The sequence below is a fragment of the Melanaphis sacchari genome, unplaced genomic scaffold, assembly GCF_002803265.2.
Source record: "Melanaphis sacchari strain LSU unplaced genomic scaffold, SCAv2.0 Contig87_pilon_pilon, whole genome shotgun sequence".
Lineage (NCBI taxonomy): Eukaryota > Metazoa > Arthropoda > Insecta > Hemiptera > Aphididae > Melanaphis > Melanaphis sacchari.
Window position 1 is genome coordinate 469,612 of NW_020271618.1, and position 17,214 is coordinate 486,825.

The 17,214-nt window shown below is 24.2% G+C and overlaps 1 protein-coding gene across 1 annotated transcript in view; it reads right to left on the bottom strand.

Annotated features, from left to right (window-relative positions):
- LOC112602384 (galactosylgalactosylxylosylprotein 3-beta-glucuronosyltransferase P-like) overlaps positions 1 to 17,179 on the bottom strand; it is a 51,986-nt gene extending 34,807 nt beyond the window's left edge. Inside the window, exon 1 of the mRNA XM_025350437.1 lies at positions 16,369 to 17,179. The gene's annotated coding sequence lies outside the window, so the exon portion shown is untranslated. The remainder of the gene's footprint in view (positions 1 to 16,368) is intronic.
- Positions 17,180 to 17,214: the final 35 nt, after the last annotated feature.

The following is a 17,214-nucleotide window of genomic DNA, read 5'->3' on the forward strand; positions in this document are numbered from 1 at the left end:
CATTGATTCTGTTACTTATTTTTTCCACAGTTTTTTTCGTTAAAATTTCGTACTAGCGCAAAACAACTTTCTAAACGATGAAACACAAAGGTTCTTAAATGTACACATTACTGATATAAACAGATATAATATTACATTCATGTAAAGTCGTTCGTTTTCATCTAATCGATTCAAGCTAATTATGCAGTTCGGAATAAGTACATTTGCATTAAAGATACCAATTATTTATTGACTATATTCATTATGTATAATATATATGTATATATTTATATTTATTTATTTAGAAATAAATACATTATTGCAATTTACAGTTCTTCTGGGTTTTTCTGATTTTATCATTTAAACTGACTCGATTTGTTGTCAATTCTACTATTGAATAAAAAATTAAACATTTAAAACTCACTAGTAATTTTAAAAAAATTCTTCATTTTTTTTTTAAAGGTATAGATTCAGTGGATATCACTTTAGTGTTTGCATTAGTTAGGTAGGTATTCGTCTTAAAAGTGCGTAACATAGTAAATGTTTATTTAATAGTTTCACGATTGGTTTCATTAGTTTTAATATTAAAGTACATATTTTTATCATAAAACTTTTACCTTTAAACTTGTAACCGGCTTCAAAATTAAAATAATAAAAAACACTTCCAACAAAACACAAATATTATTTTTAAACTTTTGAATTTGATAATAGGTCAATTCGGACAAATGCTTGTTATGTCCCAGATAACAAGATTTGTTCAGGTAAATTGTTTTTGACTCGGGTCTTTAAACTCAATTTAGGTATTTACTAATTGAATAATAGTGGTTTATCATTTATTGCTTGAAAGTGTTTAACATATAATATTGTGTGTAACGTGATAGTTTAACATTTATGTACAATTTCATTGTAAAAATGGCAATGCTTCATAATGTATTCTTTATATATGTTACAATATTACATAGATGAATAGGTCACGTCTATAATTTTCGGTTGTCACCTGAAAACATTATATTGCATTGAAATTTTAGTGTGTGCTGTAACACCCGTATAACAACAAAATTATGAAAACCAATGGTAGATATTGAAATTATGTGCAGTTCTAAACTGTATATTATACAATTATACAATACCAAAGATACTAATATTTATTGTCTTACTGGACATAAAGAGTTATGAAATTTTATCACACGATGTATAATGTACGAATAATAATTTTCATTGATTTTTTAAAGTAAAAAATGATAACATTAATGAAAATGATTTTGTATAATATTAAAACCCATGTAGTTGTACATAAATACTTCAACAACATAATATTAGAAAATTTTCTAAAAATAAAATCCTTTAAGGATCTTCATGAAAAATCAGCAAAAATATTATGTAAAAAAATTAAAAATTTTAGGTTTTTAATTTATTAGTATGACAGATGAATCAATCAATTATACCGGAAGCTTCTATAAAATAATATATGTGAGTAAATACACGACTCTTTATCAAAAATGAATATTTATTATTAAATACTAATGAAGGAAAATTTGAATGCTGTAAAATATGATAAAAAGAATAATTGTTTTTAAATAAAAAAAATCAGGAAGTCAATGCTGTATAATAGGTTTCAAGTGAACTTCGTCATCATTGAGTAGGTCACAATGATGACTGTAGATCCATTACAGATACATTAAATTTGAATTAATTTATCGATTATTGCATACGTAAAACAATTCTAAGCGGGAATGGTGTGTTAGTCTATATTTCTAAGGACATTATAGAATATCCTTAAAATATATTAATTTTATTTTTTAATTTCTAATACGGTATCGGTAATTGGTATATTGAATTATTTTTTTTCTAAAGACACTGCACATAATATTATATAATAGTTAAGAAAATATTTTATTATATATTATTCACTATTACTAGTTGTTAATAACTTATAAGTACAAGTCAATACCTAGGTATCTCAGAATTATGTAAGTAGGATCATACTATAAATAGTGCTTAAAATTACTATTTCATTGTAAAATTATCATTTAAAAAATATAATAATCAATTAAGTTTTATTAAAAAGAAAAAATTTAATTTTCAATTATTTTTATTTCAAAAATAAAAAGCAAAATTTCTTTTATTTGGCAAAGTACCTATTTACTATTAATAATACCTACATTAGTTATTTAACTTAAATAAGAAGTAAAATATAGTAAGATTACAGTAAAGTTTTACAAATTGGTGGATAATAGACATATGTCTGAAAAATTTTGTTTTTTTTTTTTTTGAAAATATATTATTAATTACGATATAATAAACAAAGCGTTTAATATAATTTATTTGATAAAAATTTAGAAAAAAAAATTAATAAAATATGTGTAGGTATTTGACGGAAATCAATTAATACATCTTAAAAAAAAATAAGAAATAAAATAAAAATGAATGAAACAGTTATGAATTATTCTTAAATTAAAAGAAAGGAAAAAAAATAAAATAAATGGAATATAATACATCAGTATCTATAATAGTATGCTCCAATCTCTCTAATGTTAAAACTTACTAAAATTAAACGTGAATAATTATAAGATGGAGACAACAAATGCAAATGTAGCATGCTTTTAATATTTTATTTTTAAACACCTGTACCAATTGTATTTAATTAAACTTCGATCTTCAAAACGATCATTGAGTAGTAATTTTTAATCATAATATGACATAACGTAACGTAAGTTACTTATTAGTTGTTTTACCTTTGGTGTACTATTGAAATAACCTAATAGTAATTTTATTACAATTTATAGTATTTATACAAAGGTTCTTATGATACGTACAGTACAACTCAAAAAATAACATATTTTGTCGATGTCACTCTAAACTTGAAAGTAATATTTGTAATATTTCATAATTTATAGGTAATATTAAATTCTTACGATAGTACGATTTATGAGGAAAATATCCCATATTAAATTTCAAGTGTGTGACATGCCTATAAGGCTTAGGTAAACGATTACAACTGGTGTTTTGGAAATAAATTTAAATTCAAAACCATAAGATCAAATTTAGATGATATAAGATCAGAATTATTTCATATAAATTTATGCTAACACAATTAATAATAAGCACATTAAATTTTTTATAAAAAAACATGGATTCGCTTTGAATTATTTAATTTTTATTATAAAAGTAACTTACCAAATACTGATAATGCATATATTGCAAAACCTACTTCCGGAACAATCACGGCACGGTCGTATACAATGTCATGTGATGTGTATATTATATGATAGTTGTTTTATTTACTGCAAGTCATTAACATCAAGGGGATACTTCCGGTCTTGTTGATGTAGTTTTTTTTTTATTTGTGTTTTAGTTGGTAAATATTACAAATGTTATACACACTTCTCGCAGTTTGTTATCTATATATATATATATCAGCAGCTCTTAACATTTTTAAGTGCATACCCTACCCTTTGAAGCACCAAGAATAGTGGCATTTTTCTTGACTTTGGTCGATAATAAGCGTTTTTTTTTTTACTAATCGAATTTTTTTTTTTAATGTGTTCATCAATCGGTATTGTTTTTTTATTTTTGTACAAAATGTTTTTATAAGTATATAGTAAGTGTTTATTATTAAGTTTGAATTTGTATTTACTTGAGTATGTGAAAGAGTGAAAGTGTCTATCATTACACACACAAAAAAAAAAAATGTCTCATAACAATGTTCATCTTTTTAAGTGGTTCATTTTGTTATTTTCGAATCTTGTGCGTTTGTATAATGACTACTATTTTTTTTGGATTTGTTGGCGATTGTAAGAAAAAAAAATATAACTTAAAAAGTTTGTTAATATTATATTTATGGAATAACACTTAATAATATGTAACTATGTAAGTATGATATAAGCTTATCGGTGCTGTAAAACGATTATCACCCATGATCTTATATTTTTGGTTTGAAATACAGTTAAAAACTTACAGAAAATAAAATGTTGAGGTATCTGACAAATGACGTTTGTACACACTCATTAAATAATCAATACACTTGTAAACTTATTTAATCGCGTGCTATACATTTTGATTTGTTATGCAAGGACTTATTTAATCTTTCTTCTAATAGCTCGATTATTCCTTCTACCACTTACCCAAATATAAAGTAAGAATTAATTATTTTTGAAAATACTTAAGCTGTATAGGATACGCAAATTGTTATACTTCATAAATTGATCAATTTATTTCAAGATGAACAGATAATCATTATACTTTTTATATGATAAAATGAATATACAGTATAAAACTATTGATATAACATATTACAAATTTTTATTATTATATTTAATTGTATTTAATTTTTATTTATTTCATAAATCATTATTACACATAAATATACAATGTTATAAAACTTTTCAAATATATTTTATATAAAAGAGATTAATTATATAATAATTGTTTGAGCGTAAATATAACAATTTAACAATTATCAAATATTGTTCAAATTAAAAAAAATATAATTTACTACAAAAATGAACAACTTTTTTATTAGTTAAAAAAATCGAAATTAATTATTTTAAACTTCAAAAAACTGATGAATATTATTATCAATAACAGAGTAATTTCATAGTAAATATTAATATGTGACAAATCAGGGAATCTTTGTCGTAAAATCAAGTTTTTTGAATTACGAGTTTTAAGCATAATTCATAATTTTAAAAATAGTTGAATAATTTATAAGGAGTATAATTAATAAAAATATAAATTAAATAATTCATATAATAAATTATACTTGATATTTGTGGTTAATATATTTTAATTTTTATGATGGAAACGAATTTTTTACAAAAAAAAATGGCAATAATTAATTAATCGTCTATTGATAACTGCCAAAAAATGTGTGTAAAACAAAAAGCGATAAAACAGTTGTTTGTAAATGAAACTTGTATTAATTAACCCTGAACAATTATCATTTTAAAATATCTATACAATTTCACGATACTTATATTTATGTTAGGATTTAAGTAAATTAATAAAAGATGGAATGTTTTAAATTTCAACTATACAATTTATAAAATGCAATGTGTTCTAATAACAAATCGTTATTTTAATAATTGTTAATATTTTTTATTATATTTTACGTACATTTTTGTACATTTATATTCTTGGAAAATCATTACAAAAATTTGAATTTTTGGTATCTATTATGTTAAATTAGCACACAAATTACAGATCTGGAAGTTAATGTTCCTTTTAAAGTACACTATTGCCCAAATGTAATACCGTAATACCAAAATGATGCAACCGTGGATATGACTATCTTATCTAAGTTGAAAAAAAACGTGACTCGGAATCGTTGTATCTGTGAAAGCGCAAAACATCGCAAAGTGTATGTTTTGCAGTTCACGTTTAATTTTTTTTTTTTTTTTAACGTTACTATAAATTTATCTACATAAATATTTCCCCCTAGATATTGAGTTTTTTTTAAAATTTTCAAAAATTTGTTTATAGAAAAGTTTAGGCTCTAAAAAAATCATTGTTTGAAAAGGATGAATAAGATTTGATTTCATATTTAGTAAAAATAAAAGACGTTAGATGAAAAATGCAATAAAGTGAAAACTTCTTGTAATTATATATATATATATATATCCTATTGAAATGTCGACAGTTCCGTTGAGGATATTAAATGAAATGCCAAGGAAATCAAATGGTGCCGGAGGGTGGCACAATAAGATGTCACTGACTTCTCACTATACCAATTCTGGTGTTTTGAAATTTATCTCTCGTACTAAAAAAAATAACAACTCAAATTACATTGATCAAGTTATTAAATGTTGAACAAATATCTAAAACAAATTAACAAATTCAAAAAACTAACGAGACTGTATCATTATAACTAAATTTTAGTGAATCAAATTCAATTCAAATTATAATATAAATAAATTTTACAAAGAAATGGCAATAAATAACGACATTTTTAAACTACTTATATTAGTTATCATATTAAAATAGTGAAATAGATTTATAATTATAAATAATATTTAAACTTTAATTTGATATTTAATATTACTAAACAAATACATTTTTAATTATTTTAATAAATCAATATTCTAATAGGTATTCAAAACTTCTTTTTTATAAGTTAAAACTAGATTTTTTTTAATATTTTCTAAAACTTACACCGTATTTTTTTATGGATGCACGTTATAATAGTTAATCATTAATAATAATAAAAAAAATTATGATATGATTATCATATAAAATCCTGTTTAATACTTTTGTTATTATATTATGTGTATTAATAATAACAATAGGCAGATATTAAAATTTTAAAATAATTCTAAGTGAAAATATATATTTTGTAAATGTATAGGCTTGGAAGGCTAAGCCCTCCAAAAATTGTTAAAATATAATTTTATGTTATAGATTTATTTATAACCTTATACTATAGACTACATCTGTAATACATGTTAAAGTTTACGCTTTGAATATATATTTTTATTTCATTACATAGTTTTAAAAATAATTATTCATACGTTTGATTTCAATTATAGTATACCCACAGTTTAATCAATACACATTACAAAAAATAAATGTCAAATATTAAACAAGCGCTTGTTTAAATAAATAAATATTTGTTTGATATATGACGTAGTTTTGTAATAATACGAAACTCGAGAGTCGAGATACAACTATTAGAATAATAAATTTTCATGTTTACAGCATTACAGTCATATTATTTTTAATATATTTACATGCAAATGTGATATGGTACTGTGCCGAATATATCAGAATATCTTTTAATAATTTGAACATATTATTTTATTGATGGATGATATAATTTTAAAACACATGCACTTATAAGGAATTAGATTTAAAAATTAAAATGAATGAATTTTGAAAATAGGTATTTGATGATATTGTATTCACGTTTCATTGGATTTGAATAATATTATGAAGTATCAAAAAGTCTAAAATAATAGTATAAATATAGATACTATTGCTACATTTATAATTTTTTCCTTACCTTTAATCTAATAGAATTTAAACGTACGAAATCTATTAACGGTGCAATATTTGTTTGTTAATGTGGGTTGAAATAATGAACTTTGTCGAATAGAGCAACTAAGTTTAGATTTTTGGATAACATCCAAAAAAGCAACAAAAAGCCAACAAATACTGATTCGTTTGCAAAAAAAAAAAAAAACAATTTTTGAACTATTTAATAAAATTGTGTATGTGTTCGGGAAAAATAAAATTGGAATGTTTCCACATAAATAAATTCGGCTGTTGGAGAAAAAAAATCAAAATAAAATGTCCAATTGAAAAAAAAAAAAATAATTAAAAATAATTCAAGAAAAATCTAAATGTTACTCATTTAATTTTTTTGAATTTCTGAAAATTATTAGACCTAAATTTATTGTAATCGCATAATCCTACTTATACATATTAGCAGTGGCGTATTTTCAATTTTTTTGTGGGGGGGGGGTCTTAATATTAAATATAAGTTTATAACATTATAATAAAATACATACGAGTTATGATTTAATAATGATATTATTTATATTATATTATATTTCACTATTATTATGAAAATAAATGTCAATTAATAGTTAAACCCAAGTTATTTTTAAAAATATTGTAATACAAACATTAAAAACACATAATATAAATTAATATTATTTTTTTTTGCGGGGGGGTCGAGACCCCCCCTCCTCCCCTCTCCCCCTAAACACGCCACTGCATATTAGTTAATCGTAGAAAAACTCATGAGATAGTTATAAAATCAATTTCATCATTAATATATGATCTACAATACATATATACAACATAGTATTAATAGAACTGAATTATTGTGTAGGGAAATAACACATATATCTGTATTTTTATATTAATTTAATTATAGTTTTATTTCCTCGATATAGCTAATGTGTTATTAAATACGACATCTTTACATTTTATTGATATTTGAAATTATATTTTTTTAAATAGTGAGAAAACAATATAAAATCAATACATTATTTAATTATTTTAAAACTAATATACGAACATGAAGAATTCAAAAACTATTTGAAATCATTTCTTCTAAATTTATTTAATATAATTAAAACACGCGAGGGTAAAAATACTAATAAAAATAAATTATAATGAATTAATAAATGTTTATCAACCTTACAGCTCTGAAATGGATTTTAATTATTTCATTTGTAAAATATGATTAATTTTTAAATGTTAAAAACTTAAAACAGTATGTGTTTGTATTAGCTGTTTATTATTATAATATACCGCTATTTTAAATATATACTCTTAATATTTTTTTTGAAAATTGATAATTTATTCAAAAATAACGTATTTATAAAATATTAGGAAATATCCATGGAATAAAAATAATTTAAAAGTTTAATTCCGTTCAAAATCGAAGATATTTCTTAAAAGAGTTTGATTATACATTATATATATATATGTTACGGTAAATGATGTTATATCAGAAATTAACGTTATTCACCGGTTATTAACGTTATTTACCTACGAATGTGGGAATTATCGTTATTTTCTAGTGAATAACGTTAATAACCGTATGATTTGGGAAATTTTGATCTGATTATAAAATAAAAGAGGTTATTGCGGAAGATTTAAAAAAATAACCAAAGAACCAATCATCAAAGAAGACAAAATCGGAAATTAAATCATAGAAATCGCAGAAAAAAATTCGGAACTTGGTACTTAAATATTCTTTAATTATTTAACGATAAATTTCCGAATTTTAAATATAACAAAAATAAAACTAAAATATAAATATTTGAAAATTATTTTAAATATTTTTTTGATGATTGTCAAGAAAATATTTGTATTGCATGTAAAAATTCAAAAAAAAATTTAGAAAAACAAGGAGAGGAAATGATGAAATTTTCTAAAGAAAAGTTTCCTCAGCTTGAAATAGGCTTAACTGTATGTGTATTATTATACCAAACGTTGATAGAGCTCGTGATTCTATGCAAAATATACTATTAGTTGTCACTCAAGTTGAACATGATTTATACAAACTCTGTAAGTTAATTCTTAATGAAAAAATATACTATTAAAATTAAAATTTGTTTTATTATTTTATAAATACGGAATATAGTTTTCTTAAATATTATTTCACATGCCAAAAATAGCTGTTTGCAAATAAAATCTATTAGACATGGACAATGTGATAAAATTAGCAGATGGTAGACAGTTGACACTGAGGGAAGTAGCTAGTAATAATTCGGTTGCGAGCCCTCGAAGGTACCAGCGTTGTCATTGCAAGACTAGTTGTAATAATAATAAGCATTGTGCTTACCTTGGGGCTGAAAAATTATGTTATATTAAATGTCATGGGAGTAAAACTTGTAAAAATAAATAAAAAATAATAATGCATTTATTCTATTTTTAAAAATATCTGGGTACTTACATAATTTTTCAAATTGTAGTATTTGAGATTCATGCGCTTATCTGATTTATAACATCAATTACCTGTGTATTTAGTCATTAACGTGATTATCCAGTTTATAACGATAATTACCTGTATATTTGGTAAATAACGTTAATAACCGGTGAATAACGTTAATTTCCATTTAACATCATTTACCGTAACATATACACATTTCATTTAATAATATTGGATAATATTAGTTTATTGAGATAGGTATTAAATTACAATAACGTTAGATTTTTCTCAACATTTTAAATATCATAATAACATTATTATACGGTCTATTTGAAGTATGAAAATGAACCGTTTAATATTTATAATAATATTAGGTAACCTACTTACTTATACATTAAATACCAGCAGAGACAAACTATAGGGTAGGCAAATGTACCACCATTAAATATCTTGCTCTACCATTAGCCCGTTCTAAAACTTAACGTACATAATAAGATCCCAATATTTAAATGTATGAAATACGATGTAATCAAACGTTGGAATTTATTAAAAGAAAATGTGTTTTCATAGTTCTTGACATAGTTGGATAATTAGATCACAAAATAGTTGTTAGATTATATGATTCGATAAATAAAATAAGGTTTTTTTTTATCAGTTATCACATTTCATTTAAATTAAATAAACGTTAATATATAAAAAATACACTTTACATTTTGATAATAATGTTTTGATGTAACAAACAAAAATTATCTAGTACAAAAATTAAAAACGAAAAACATGTGTTTATAGACATATAGACAATAGACATATATAATGTGTATGAACACTTATAAAGGATCATCTAGGATTAGTCTACACAGGAAAATTATTTTCCTCGAAAATACCGATTGATTTTAGAAACTATCTTTTTTTTTTTTTTAATAAATAAATTGGTTAAAATTGATTTAGCTAGTATTCGGCATACCTATTTAATAACTCCATTTTAAAAATGAATAAAAAAATAGTAATAAATTATATCAAAAAAAATAAACGTAGACTAAACAAATTTGATACATAACAAAACTTTTAGAAAATACAATTATTATGGACCATAATATAGAAATAATTAGGTATTAATATTTAGTGCATGTTTATGAAATACTGATTTAGATATACATTATGTCTTACATTACAAGGAATAATTTTATTATTTAATTTAGAATGATATTTGAATTATCAAGAATAAAAAATAAAATGTTTCATTAATTAAAAATTTAATACACACAATTTATATACAGTGGGTATACATTTTTAATGTAATGATTTTAAAACGTTTTTCATTCGGGTAAGCTCTGACCATTTGGGTTTAGCTTTTAAGTTCAACCGAATAGAAAAATAATGTATTGTTCACAGGTTCTTCTTGATGACACATTGATTAAAATTATCAATAGTGTCAGGATTTATTCAGGTAGCTAAACATGTGATTGATGGTTTTTACATTAGAGCTTAAGGGGGATTTTCGCTGGATTTACACAACCATTTCCTAAGGATTTTAGTATATTAGCGGAAAATTGATATGTTTTATTTTTCGTTTTTTTAGCGCACAATAATATAGGTACCTAATAGTTAATACATTAAATTAATTACGCATAATATTTAACTGGTTCATTTATTTCAGAGTAAACACTTAGATACATTAATTATTGAACGAGTATTTTAATTTTATACCTACCTGTGAATTGCTATATAATGTTTAAGATGTATTTTAAATTAAAACATTTTTATGAAATAGATTTCACGAAGATATATGAACAAAAACATAAACTTCATATTATTTTGTTTGATTATTAAACTTCTACATTCTTATAGTGAATAGTATAGTTATAGTAAATTGTATTACTTCAAATAAACGTAATGTTCATTTACATTACTATACGTTAAATAAAAATAAAATCGCTTTTTTTTTTGTTTTGTAAACTAGATCATTTTAACATAGATAAAATATTGAGATTTAAAAAAAAAATTATATATACATCCAAAATACACTGTTAAATATATAGTCTATAATAGCAACAAATTCGCAATGCCGCCACGTAAGCATTATAAATAAAGACAAAAAAAAAAAAAACTAACGTTCTAAATAAAAACAGCGTTGTTCATACTAAAGTTACAGCAATTTCTTTTTACAATTACTAGTTAGTTGTTAAACAACGGATAGTGCATTAATACTAAATTATATTTTAACTAAGTAGATACAAATTTTTAAATGCTAAATAATATGATTAAAATTTGAATATAACGCGTTCATGGGCAAACGGCTAAAATTATTTATCGTTTATCACCTGACGGCAAATTATTTATAATCAAAAATATAAAACTACAAAACTAAATTGTTTGATAATACAATATAGCATTGATTAAATTACAAATGCAAGTATTAAATTAATTATAAATCACTTATAATAAACATTACTTACATATATACAGTAATATATTATATTAATTGTTAGTTATAAATGTGAAGCTAATTTTGGAAATTTTAATTTTTATAGTTCGTGCATTTTAAAATGTACGTATTTACAATTTGACAAATTTATCTAATACTTCATAAAATGATGAAATATGCAAGTACATATCGAATTACATTCTTGATTCAAAATCAGTATTATCTCACGTCACTGCATCCTACTCATTTCCTAGATTTATTTTGCAACTGTCATATTTAAACAATTATTAGATACAAATCTTGTTGATAATAATGTTCAACACGAAAACGCGTTCGGAAAATAATTTTTCTCTGAATTGTTTGGCAATAAGCCCATTTGGCAATGACCATCATACTACTAAACAACGTAATCTTCCAATTTTACATGGGGAAAATTTCGATTTTAGTGTACGCCAAATATACATAACCACCGAATATCTTTAAAATAAAATAATAATTTATATTATTTTCTTCAGTCTAAATTAATCAAATATCAAATGTAAATGATGTATACATTATTTTGTACATATACCCATATACGACTGATATTTAAATGATAAAACTTTTAGTTATTATTCTCATTGATAAAATAAAATCAATTTTTACCTACTATGTAGATTGTAGGTAAACATAAATAATACACATGTAAATCAAATGTTAAATATATTATGTATAATAGGTCATATATTTTATAAAATTGTAGTAAAAACTTTTTTTTTAAAATGAAAAATCGTTTATCGATAATTTTAAGAAAAAAATGTGTAAATAATGTACTTACTTAATTTTAACATCACAAATTCGAATTTGGATTTTAAAAGTATTGCTTTCTACTCATTTAATTTAAAATAAAAATGTTGTACATAAAATTTAATATGGTTGTATAATACCATACATTTTTTAAATAACCGTCATACATTTTCGAAAATTCAAAAATGTATTAACAGTAATAATTAATAAAACCATAAATAACCAAAATTGAACATTTTGTTAAAAGTTTACTTTAAAATTAACTACATATCATTAATTACTGTATTTTTGACATCAAAAAAATATATTGAATTAATATAATTTATTTTATCATTAAATGCTATATAAATATGAAATATATTTAATTAATAATTATAAATACATATCATTAATTATTATATTTTTAGAATTTTGAAAAACATATTTAATTAAAAGAATATATTTTATCGTTAAATTTCATATGAATATTAAAAAAATATTACATATAATTTTATCTATATTAATCAAAGTTTTCGAAGTACAAAAATAATAAATTAGAATATGTACAAATAAAAGGGTAATATCGATTATAAATTTAATACTAAAAAAATTTCAGTTAAATTTATAAATGAGAAGGTGTATATAATATTTTTATATTTCATGATAGAATTCATTTATAGTTATTTGATATTATTTATAAAATTACTCTCGAATTAAGCAGTTAAGTGTTTTCTATGAAAATAAGTACATGGAAATCGAAAGACAAATGTAATTAAGAATTTAACGTTTATAATACTAATTTATCATATAGCAATTATATTATAAAAATTATTTCAATAAAATCTATTTAAAAAAATAATCACAATAGATGATTGTAAATAGAATAGTATTGGAAGGTTAAAAACATAGGATATAATTTAATTTAATATGGAGTAGTAATCGAATTGTCTACATAAAAACGCAAATCTACTGTAATGATATACATATATATCATTATTCATAATTTATTTAATTACTTTAGATTTAATAAAATAAATAGAATTACTTTTGTTTAGGTGTACAAATATAAATCATCAAAAAAAATATATATTATTAGCTATTAAATTCGTTCAGCTGTATAAACACAAATTATCAAAAAAAAAAAAAATGTATTATTATTCATTAAACCAGGAAAATGTTCAAAGTGACGGCAACTGTGGCATATGTGCTATATGTAACGCATTAAATAATAACAAAATAAACAATATCACGACTATAGCTGATTTATTAGATTTACTTAACTTATCTACGCTTTCATACTATTGGTGGTCTGATGACGAACTAGCATCAATAGAAAATTATTATAATCATGATACATATATATAGTATATACAATGGCTCAAACAAAACAGGTATAATTTACGGAATAAAAAGGCAATCTATAATGTTATATTATGTCAACAACTCGCACTGGAGACCAGGAACTAAAACTTTAAAATCAACGAATAAAATACCCAAAGAATATATTCACATTGAATATGTGATCTCGACAAAAGCAAAGTAATATGGAATCTAAAAACGTATGATTACAACACTTACTACTTTACAATTTTATATGATGGACCAGCATTTATTGTTACATTAACCACCAATAAAAATCAACACACATATCTGGTCGAATCCGACAAAATAGTCTTTGCTCTCAAAGGCATTAAACAAACATATGCATGTCACATACCAGTTATTCAAACAGAACACTCATAAGTCACAATTAAATATACTTATACGAGTAGACCCACTATTTTTCAGCCATTTCAAAACAAAAAATATCTCACCACAAAATATAGATTTAATGGCATATATTAATACCAAATTAGTATACATAGAAAATCAGTTCAAATCATCAATTACAACTTTATACATAGATGTATTACAAAAACAATAGGAACTAAAAAGAAAAGTACTAATACAAAAATTGAGCTTAGCAACTTAAAATCTCACCGAATTTGCGTATACAATGGGCGAAAGCCCAGGTTTAACAGCCATCAAAGCCGGTGAAATAATATATTTAATAAAATGTAAATTGGTCGAAGTTGAAATATTATATAAAAATACACGCTACAACGAACTACCAGTGGAATATAACAACCAATCATATTTTATGGCTCCCAAAACTAAAACACTACAAAAATATGGCACAGAAATAGATTGCAATCATCTACTTCTATCTGCCTTTTATCTCGATGGTGATTGGTTTGCAATCATGTCAAAAGCAAGCGAAATAAAAAGACCTCAAACTTAAAAACCTTCAACAGAATAGACATGGACTTACAAAAGTTCAGAACACCTTATGACAGCTGGGATATACACTTACGAAACCATGGAGGATTTTCAACAATACTTAGTACTTCCACAAGAGATAGAAGCATCCCAAAAAAATCTAGCTAGACAAACTATGATCTTCTCGACCATAGACAAAGCACTAAAATTAAATACCCTATTCGATGAAAACATCATTATAGTCAATTGGTAGAGAATAAACTAAAAAAAATGTGGGGCTGGTTTACGGTATTTGGAGAATTTATCTCTGGCCTCCTAGAAATATTTTTCATATGGCGAATAATTTCTAACATGTATCAATCCAGATCTAAACATATCATTGTTATACCAAACTTTTGGATGGAGCGTAAAACTAGTAGTTGATATCTTTAGTAGAATCACACATTATATAATGCACAATATGCACAAAATACAACCACAACAACAAAATGAAGAACAACCACAATCACTACTGATTTTAAATCAAGATAAAAATCAAGATTTAAAAATACTCAACACAAACAGGAAAAATAACGATCACAAACCAATTAAGCTATAACTAAATAAAAAGAGATTATCAATCTAACACAATCATCTACATAACATGGTTATTTAAAAAAAAAAGTTACACTCTTGCTATATCATTGTATCATTAGTGTTAAGTTATACATTTTATAATCATAGTTAGCTTAATAATTAATAGATATATTAATTTAAATAATTTGTTTCAAAAAAATGTTTAACATCAAAAAAAAATCTGGGGTAGATGTAATGATATACATGTATATCATTATTCATAATTTATTTAATTACTTTAGATTTAATAAAATAAATATAATTACTTCTGTTCAGGTGTACAAATATAAATCATCAAAAAAATATATATTATTAATCATTAAATTCGTTCAGCTGTATAAACACAAATTATCAAAAAAAATCTTATCGTATATTTTTTTAACTAATTCCTTGTTCATCATTTACATTACGTATTTATCATATTTTTAACTCATTACACTACACAGAAAGTATACTGTCACAATCATAACGCGAGATGTTGAATATCACAATACTGCTATTACTGTGATACAATAATTAATATGGTATAATGTCTGTTTATACTTTATATTGAAATAATACGTAAATAAATAAGCTCGCATAAAATCATAATAGAAATATCATATTATAGATATGATTGTTTTATGAATGGCATTTAAAAATATTGTTATAAGTATATCTGGCTATAATAATCGTGTACACATGACATAGCCATAGGTCATTTATATAATATTTTATAGTCATGAATAATATCATGTTCGACGAGTAAATATTTTTTATTATCGTTGATTTAGTATTAAAAGTTTACTCCAGAACAACTTAAAATTAGGCACCGTAATATCAACCGCCAACGCTGACGATGATTTAATTAAAACGTTATTTTCTAAAATCCCTCAAAAAACTAGACAATAAGATAATAACAACAGCAATACAAAAATAACTACAATAATAATATAAAAGTTACCTGCACAAAATCACGACGGACATCTCGTTACGTACGAATCGGTTAAACATCGACAATGTGAATATTTATCGCCTCGGATTAAGTCGCAGGAGCCGGCTTTGCAACGACACGCTCGCGTTTATCGTATATCTCGGATAATATTATATATACATTAATTTGTATATTTTGAAACGACGACCACCACCTGCACCACTCCGCGATAACGTGTCGGCGGTGATTAGAGGCAAAGACCGTTGCGAGTTTCGTTTGGAAAATCGATATTTTTTCGAAATATTTTATTATTATAATGGGTCGCGGTTTGCCTGGTTTATTTTTTCCCGCGGCGATTGGCCACCGGAACCGACTGTACGGTATATACGACGATAACGAGAAAAACGTATTAAAAAAAAAAAAAAAAAAAAAATTAAAATATTTTTATATATACTCGTATAACGTATTATGTAAAATACATCGCAGTGGTGCCTCAAAGTCCCAGGAAAAATAGCGGTCAGAGGACGGCGGCGGCGGCAGGTATAAAATAATAATAATAATAATGATAACAACAACAACAACAACAATAATTATAATGATAATAAAAAACAAAACGTGTTAATTATTATGATAATAATATAATCTCGTCGTCGTCGCAGTCGCAGTCGGTCCGGGGAGAGGGTGTTCGGCCGCAGTCCACGAGTGCGTCGGTTCGACTGGAAATCTTTTCCACCGGACGAAAAACCGTCGGTCGCGCGGTGTGTCGCGGTGTCGTGGTCTCTCGCGGTCCTGGTCGGCGCGGTCGTACCACGTCGTGCTGCGTCCGGTGTGCGTGCGCGTATGGCCCCGTAAATCGTGTGTTGCGACCGGCGGCGG